This window comes from Episyrphus balteatus, chromosome 3 (assembly GCF_945859705.1).
Source record: "Episyrphus balteatus chromosome 3, idEpiBalt1.1, whole genome shotgun sequence".
NCBI classification, from domain to species: Eukaryota; Metazoa; Arthropoda; class Insecta; order Diptera; family Syrphidae; genus Episyrphus; species Episyrphus balteatus.
In genome coordinates this window covers 34,630,968-34,638,945 of record NC_079136.1, presented here as the reverse complement: position 1 = coordinate 34,638,945, position 7,978 = coordinate 34,630,968, and the positions used below count along the sequence as shown (strand labels likewise).

At 27.5% G+C, this 7,978-nt stretch overlaps 1 protein-coding gene across 2 annotated transcripts in view; it reads left to right on the top strand.

Annotated features, from left to right (window-relative positions):
• The first annotated feature begins 212 nt into the window (after positions 1-212).
• The window catches only part of LOC129914520 (RGS domain-containing serine/threonine-protein kinase A), a 275,189-nt gene continuing 267,423 nt past the window's right edge, over positions 213-7,978 (top strand). Inside the window, exon 1 of one of the 2 annotated variants that reach the window (XM_055993816.1) lies at positions 213-331. The gene's annotated coding sequence lies outside the window, so the exon portion shown is untranslated. The remainder of the gene's footprint in view (positions 332-7,978) is intronic. The other variant, XM_055993819.1, reaches the window with a different exon arrangement.

The window sequence follows — 7,978 nt, the reverse complement described above, 5'->3', positions numbered from 1 at the left end:
AAAGTCAACAACAATTATATTATATTGCTGTTTATTTTTATCATCATCTATATAACGAGACTTGAGGATATACACAACATCATATCTATACTTCCAACAAAAAAACAAAAAAATCTACTCACATTATACCTGTCTGAGCTGCAAATATTGTTGTTATTTTTTTCTTTAAAAGATTATTTTTTTTTTGAAAAAAAAAGAATAAAAAAACCAACATAATAACTGTTACTGCTGCTAATGCTGTTTGCTGCTATTTGCTGCTACTTTTGGAAAAAAATTAAATAAATAAACGAAATATATAAATAAATATATCACGACTAAAGCATCTAAGTAGGTGAGTTTGATTAGAGAGACTAAAGTAATGTTAATTGGCTTTTAGCTTTTTTTTTTAAAAAGATCAGATTATGTTGGGTATAATCTATCTGGAGAGTTGTTAATTCATTTTCTTAAAGATTATGGGGAACAGAAAAATCTAAAAGAAAGTTAGTGCCCTACACACGTTTGTACTTTTTGTTACAGGCAGAGATCGTTATGTTACGTTACTTTAAAAAAATTAAGTACAGTAAAATTTAAATCTGGCAATGTCAAAAGTGCCAGCCAGTGCTGACGAAACTGTCATATGAAAAGTTACATTTTAAATAAAATTTGAGTTCCCGGTTAATTTAAGAGAAGTACACATTTTCACACAGTTCCTATATTTGCATGCAAACTAAAAGTACCCTAAAAAGAGAGATTTTGACCTTTCCTAAAAAAAAAACTCTGTTGAAAAATTAACAACTTACACATTTTTTAGATAAAATTGATATCAAGTTTGTGGAATACATGATACAATAGGGTAGAGTTGCCTATTTTCGGCCGTCTCCAGTTTCCGGCCCCCTTTCGGAAAATCGTTATAACTAGGGGTTTCATTGGGTTTATTCCAAAATTTTGCTTTTATGCGCTGTTCTCTTATTCTTGGCACAGCATAAGAGCGAAAATTTGGAATAAACCCCTTCGAAATCTCTAGTTATCACGATTTTTGAAAGGTGGCCGGAAACTGGAGACGGCCGGAAATAGGCAACTCTACCCTATTTAGTTTTACTTATATTTGCATGCAAAAAAATGAAGTTATAAAATTTGTACTCGATGGGTGTCGCTGTTATCAAGTTGTTAAAGTTTATATTTGTCTACAGGTGTGGAGCTTGTTTTTAATTTTGTGTAAGCCTGTACATGTTCCATTAGAAAATTAACAGCAGATGGGGCTGTTGACATGTTATAAAAAAACAAAATCATGTGTGCAATTCACACGTGGTTGAAGTGAAACCTTAAAAATCATTTAAAAAAATCGAAAAAATATAACTTTTTTTTATTCCATCACTTTTTTTATATGACAACCTACAATAAATTTTATACCATCTGAAAGCTTATTGTTTCAGCTCAAAATATTTATATCGACCATGTCTATACAACATCTACAAAAAGAGCTAGAATTTTTTTAACCCAATTAGTTTTTATAAAAAAAGGAAAACAATCAATCTCTTTTCTCTTCTAACGCCATTAAATCCATTTTTTTAAAGACAACCTATAACAAATTTTATATCATTATTATTTCACCTTTTATATGACGCTTCAATCATATTTCTACCATGCCTACAAAAAAAGTAAGAATTTTTTAAAGCCAACCATGTCGAAATTTCAAACTGAGATTACTGTACTTCCTCTACTGCTGGCTGGTCATCGGCAACAAATCTTATTTTTCAAGTTTTTCAATTAAGAAAAAGAACATCTTTTCACCGTTATCTCTGATTTTTTTATAATTTATTCCTTCCTTGAATCCTTTCCCCCGAAATAATTTTACAAAGTCTCTAAATTCATCGTTTCTTTTTAAATAAAGCTCGTTCTAATCATACCATTGATTTTTTGGGACTTATCTCAGATTTCGTCTTTTCCCCAAAAGAACACCCTTTCACTTAAAATTCTTTGATTCTTCGTTTCCGTTGTAAATGGATCATTTTAACGTACTTTCATTTGGATATCATTAAATAGATAGTTGTTTAAGGTTCTTATTCTGACTTTCATATATTTTCTTAAAAAAACACACAAACAAAAAAAAAAAACACAAAATTGCTTTGTACACTATTTAGATTTACACAAACAAGTGTAAAAATTAAATAAACTTTTTAACACTTAACTCAACCCGTCGACAAAACACCCTTTCAGCAAAAATTGTTTGTAAGGACTCTTTTAATTTTTTTTGTTTGTTTCTGTTTCATATAAAACCATAATCTTGAATTTCATAATTTAATAATCTTTGCGTAAAATTAAATAAGTGCATGATTTTTAAATTTTTTTTGTAGATTAAATTATTTCCTCCACACACCACCACATTTAGACTAGAAAGTATACAACCTTTGTTGCTCGAATTTTGTAAATCACAGGGTAGATAGTTTATTAAAAAATACACTAATAATATTATGCACTATTTAGACTCACTGGGTCGGATTTCAGCTAGGGCAAAAAACAGATGATGGGGAGGTATTTATTTTATGAACATTAGCTGAATTTTTTTTTGCTAAATTTCTATACTTACCTATATAAAAACCTTAACATGTTATTAATGTAACCATTTGAGATCAATGAATGGTCAACAATACATATACTAAAACTAGAATGATTAATTACTCAAAAATAGAACAATTTGAACTATAAGATTTTTCATAAAAAAAAGTTACGCATACGCCACAGTGACCCTTTAAGTTCAATCTAATTTAATCAATGATTAAATACTTGAACAAGTTGACTTTTTTGCACATTCACTGACAGTCAAAATAATATAAATATTTAGTTATTATGTTAAGTTTTTGGAACCCGGAAAAACAAATATTACAAGCGAAAATGAGTAATGTAGTATTTTTCAAAAAAAAAAAAAAAATGAAAAAAAAAAGTAATAAATGTTTGGATTTTATTTTAGTTTCTTAACTTTTTTTGGTTAAAAATTATTTTTTTTCGAAAGCTATTGATAGAAATACACAACTGTATTTTAATATTTAAGGTCTGATTTCCTTTGAAATACTTTTGTGATACCTTTTTTGTGTACTCGAATTTGACTTAGCTGCCATATGAACAATAATAAAAGCACTTTCATTTGACGTAAGTTTCATCACTTTTGAGCAAATAAATCCTTTCTGTTCTATATAAGACTTTTATTTTTAAGTTTAAAAGAGATACAGTTTCAAGTTTTACAGTGAGTCTTCACTATGTGTAAATATCGTAAGGTTTTAGATTAATCACAGAAGTACGATTACTCAGAATGTTAGTCCTTTCTAGTAATTAATATTTCTATTAAATTGTCTGGAGTCTGAACATTCTTCCATATGTAATAAGATAAAGTTTCTTTAATACATATTTTAATTTCTGTAATATTCACATATTACAAAGTCTTGAAACCATTTCGGGAGTATTGATCTCTTCCATCTCAAGCTTAATTTTTTTTTGATCGAAATAAGGCAATTTTTTTATGATTTTTGGTTTATATCGATATCGATATTATCAAACCTCAATAAAATTGGTGGAATATTTTTTTCTCTTTAATGGAGAAATTTCTAGATTAAAATTGGTATTTTTTATTTAAATGTTGACTGCAATTCAAATTTTGTATTCGCAAGTAAAAAAGAAAATATTTACACAGTTGTTAAAAAAAAATATACAAACACATGTACCTACAATCTATATACAAGAGACATTTACTGTGTTAACATACGTGTACACAGAAAAATGTTTGTTTTAAATTCAACTGCTTTGTTATTTTTTTTTTTTTAACATGCCGAAGTTTGTTTTTGACAAGTTATGTGTGTTTTTGTTGGTAAAAGCTTAAGGAATTTTTTCCAGGCTGCTAATAAAAATAAAAAATAAACAGAAAATCATGAATTCTTATGAGGATAGGTAAAAATCCATCTGTATTCACATTATTTTAAGGAAAAAATGATCCCATACTTTGTTTTTTTTTTTTTTTTTTTAATAAAATTTTTTGGAAATATAGGTTATTGATTTTTTTTTATTTAAATTAAAAATAAATTAAAATTCCACTACTTTCAATAAAACCACTTTAAATATCCGCTGCAGTTTTTATGTCTCATAAAAACTCAATTAAGAGGGATTAAACTGTATATTCTAATAAGTTTTATTTGGTTTACTATACCATATAGTTCTGTATACAATATAAATCTCATCTAATGTGTCACACATTTGAATTAAAGTCCAGTACTTTCCTGACCTCAATCACTTTCAAATTGAATGTTCAATCTCAAATAAGTACTTAAAATAAATAAAAAAAATAAATAATTTAATCTCTAATTGAAGATTGTTGATTTATTTGTTGTTTTTTTTTTATTTTTTGTTTATTGCCTTTGTTTTCCTTTCCTAACCTAAACAATGTTACTTTTACTCAAGTATTATCTCTTAATTTGTCATCATATACGTAATCAATCCTATACTTACTTTAAATCGATCACAATTGCATAAGAACAAGTACTATTACCTACCTATAATAGCAGCAACACACATCTGGATTCATTAAATGATTGGAATCTGTGCCTATGAAGTTAATATGGTATTTTATAATAAGGTTTATTTAAACCACTTAGACAACAAAAAAAAATTAATTTCAACCACAAGGAAATTTTGTGATTTAATTTAATTTGATAATTCAAAATCCAATAAACTTATTTAGCAATCTGCCTACGTAGATTTTATGTTTATGAAACGATTGATTGAAAATATCTTCAAATAAATGTGAATTTAATAATAGAATAAAATGGAAGAAAAAAATTGTGACAGCCTGATTTTTGGTATACAGGTTGATAAAGGTCTCAAAAGTATCGGAACTTCCCATAGAACCGTTATTTAATTTCGGAATTTCTCCCAATAATAAAAAAAATTTATTTATTTTTTTTTTTTTTTATTCATTCATTATTCAAAATTTACAAAAATCTTAAGATATATAAATTAGGAATAAGTATGTATTCATATTTAAATAGTTTTTATATCACTTCAATTCAGGATTTCAAATATAGATTTTACGCAATTTAATAGATATTTAATTTTAATAATAAATTTAAATGTTTGGATTAAGCAATTTTTTTTATATCAATTTTTTGAATTTTTTAAAATTTGGTTTTAGGTGTGGAATTGGATACCTACATAACTTTTTTATTTTATATATTTTTTTTTTAGTCGAGTAAAATTAAGCATAAAATTGGTAAAATCTCGGAATCCTGGGAAAGTCGATGAATCTGTAAAACTAGTATATGGCTGCGTTAGTAAAAGGTCAAATAAGAAAGTAAAAAAAAAAATTTAACCGGTTTTACAGATTCACGAACTTTCCCTGGACTCGGAGGTATAAATCTAATTTTACTCCACTATTTGAAGAAATTACTTTTCAAAAACTGTTTTTTTTTTTAAAACGATTTTGAAAACTTTTTTTCTAAAAAGCATCCTAACAAAAAAAAAATTACACACTTTTTACTTGCCATATAGGTTTTATATATCAAGTTATTCGTACAAAAAAAAGTTAAGATAACATTTTTCCATGACATTACGATGGTAGAGAATGCCAAAAAAGTTGGTCCCGGAAGTCCGCCTGTCTGTCTGTCTGTATAAGGAGCTACAGCCTAAACGGATGGACCGATTGACTTCAAACTTAGTATATAGCATTTTTTAGAGACTTTCCAGAGGGGTTTTTGGAAAATAACGGTACTTGTCATAAACCGATTTTAGTAAAGTTGAAATTAATCAAAAACGTCTCCAACGATTTTGTTTAAAAAATTCAAATGTTAGTTTTAAGACAAGGTCTATCTTTTAATACAAAATTTTTATTTTTGAAAATCATTATTAACGGTACTATTCGATTTCAACGAAACTTTTTGTGAAGAAGCATCTACTTAATTCAAATTTAAGACAAAAATAAAATTTCGAACAAAATAATGAAATTTTTTTTTTTTAGATATAATTTTCGAAAACGGGACATTGTATATTTTTGAAATTTTGTTTTTTGATGATGATTAGTAATTTCTACAAAATGGCATATCAAGGTGATTTTAAAACTTTTTTTCCAAAAAAATTATTTATAAAAAATTAGTTTTTTTAAAAAACGGCTCTAACGTTTTTGAAAATATTTTTTCTAAAAATGCAGAAAATGCGACCCAGTCGTGCATTTCATTTAAGCTCAATTCCATTTAAGACATTGTTTTTTTTGTCCTTTGAATTGCCAATTTTATGTTTTTTTTTTTTTGTATTTGTAGGTACATACAATTTTTGTACATAAAAATTTTTTTTTAAAAGTTGAATTTTAAGAAAAAGTTAGGGGCCCACAATTCTTTGGTCATTCTGAACGGCTAAGGTGAGATGCACATGGACATATTTATGACATTAAAACCCCTGAAAACAAAATGTTTCGGTGGTGGGGGCTGCATTTGAACACAGAACCTCTGGATTAATATTCCATCGTACTAACTATTGCGTAACAAGAGCGTGGTAGATACTACTGTAGCTGTTAAAAATTATCAATGATCCGAATTTTCGAGCTGTTGAGTTCAGTTTTTCAAGTGAAAAATGGTTTGAGCTGGGATTCTTTGAGCTTTCTTCTAGAATCCAACTAGTTTTTGTTAATTGGTAATTACTTTATTACTATCAGCCCTATTCTGCTATTCGATTCACGTGAATCGAAAGATTTCATTCCTTAATCACGTCAAAAAGGCTTTGATAAATCTCTATCTTAGAAATTCTAAGGACGAAAATTTTCTTAAATTAAATTTTAACTCCCATTTAAAGGCTTCTTATTTTAGACTTTCACGTGAATCGAATAGCAGAATAGGGCCGTATGTCAAAACTAAACTCCAAAGATCAACAGAATCAACTTTGAATATTTCTATTATCTTCAGTAGTCCAAGTAATCGAATGAGCTTAATGACCTTTCCAGAAGAATAAGAAATCACATTGTTCTTGGTTGTTGAAGATGTCTTTCCGCGACACAACGAAACGTTTATACTTTTGAATATTAGTAAAACCATCATTCTGTTGACTTTTACCAAACTAACTTAACTTAAAGCTTTGTCACGATGTCAAAATTTAGTATATCGCGTTTCAATGTTTACACTTTCAATATTTTTTTTATTTCTTTTAATTATGATATCCATAAAGAACGAAATGACCATTTCTCACGAGATTTTTGACTCAACTTCATCAATCCATTAATTATCTCACTTAAAGAATTCAACATTGTTAATAGTATTTTTGTATGTTTAATTTTATAAATAAAAATAGAAACTTTGTATGTCAATTCTCATGAAGCGGAACGAGCGTTTCCCCATACGAATTCAATTTCATACAAAATACAAATATTTCACCTTCGAAGAAGACCAAAACCCAAAAACAAAATAAAATAAAAAAATAAAAGTTGAAACCGCCCGCTGAATACTATACTAACTAACAAATAGTTATAACCTTTATATCTCAATTAAGTATTCAGGCAGTGGCACGGCATTGTGATGATATTCGTTTAAACAGAAACTTGCTTTTTTGTCACAATTTTGATCGTTTATTTTTTTTTTTTTGTTAATTATTATTTATTTACCTTTTGCCATCTTTCGAGTGTGGGCGATGCAATAATAAAATACTTTCAATAACAATCTTCTTAAATCTTCTTTTTTTTTTACAACTTTTGACATTAAAACTTCTTTCTATTGACTTGTGGTTCTAATTAAGCTCTTAGCTGATAAATTTTGTAGAATGGTTAAACAAACCGGAATTTCAAATGGTGAAATGTCAGAAAGGTTTCCTTTTGCCTCCTCTCTCGTTTCAAGTAAAAAAGGTCTTTTTCTTATTCATCGTTCATTAAATTTGGCTTCACATCTTCTTCTTGTCTCACGTCGCGCGTTTCTAAAGCCGGTAATTTGTTTGCGATTTGTGTGCTGACAGAATGAAATAAAAATCGAAAATAACATTA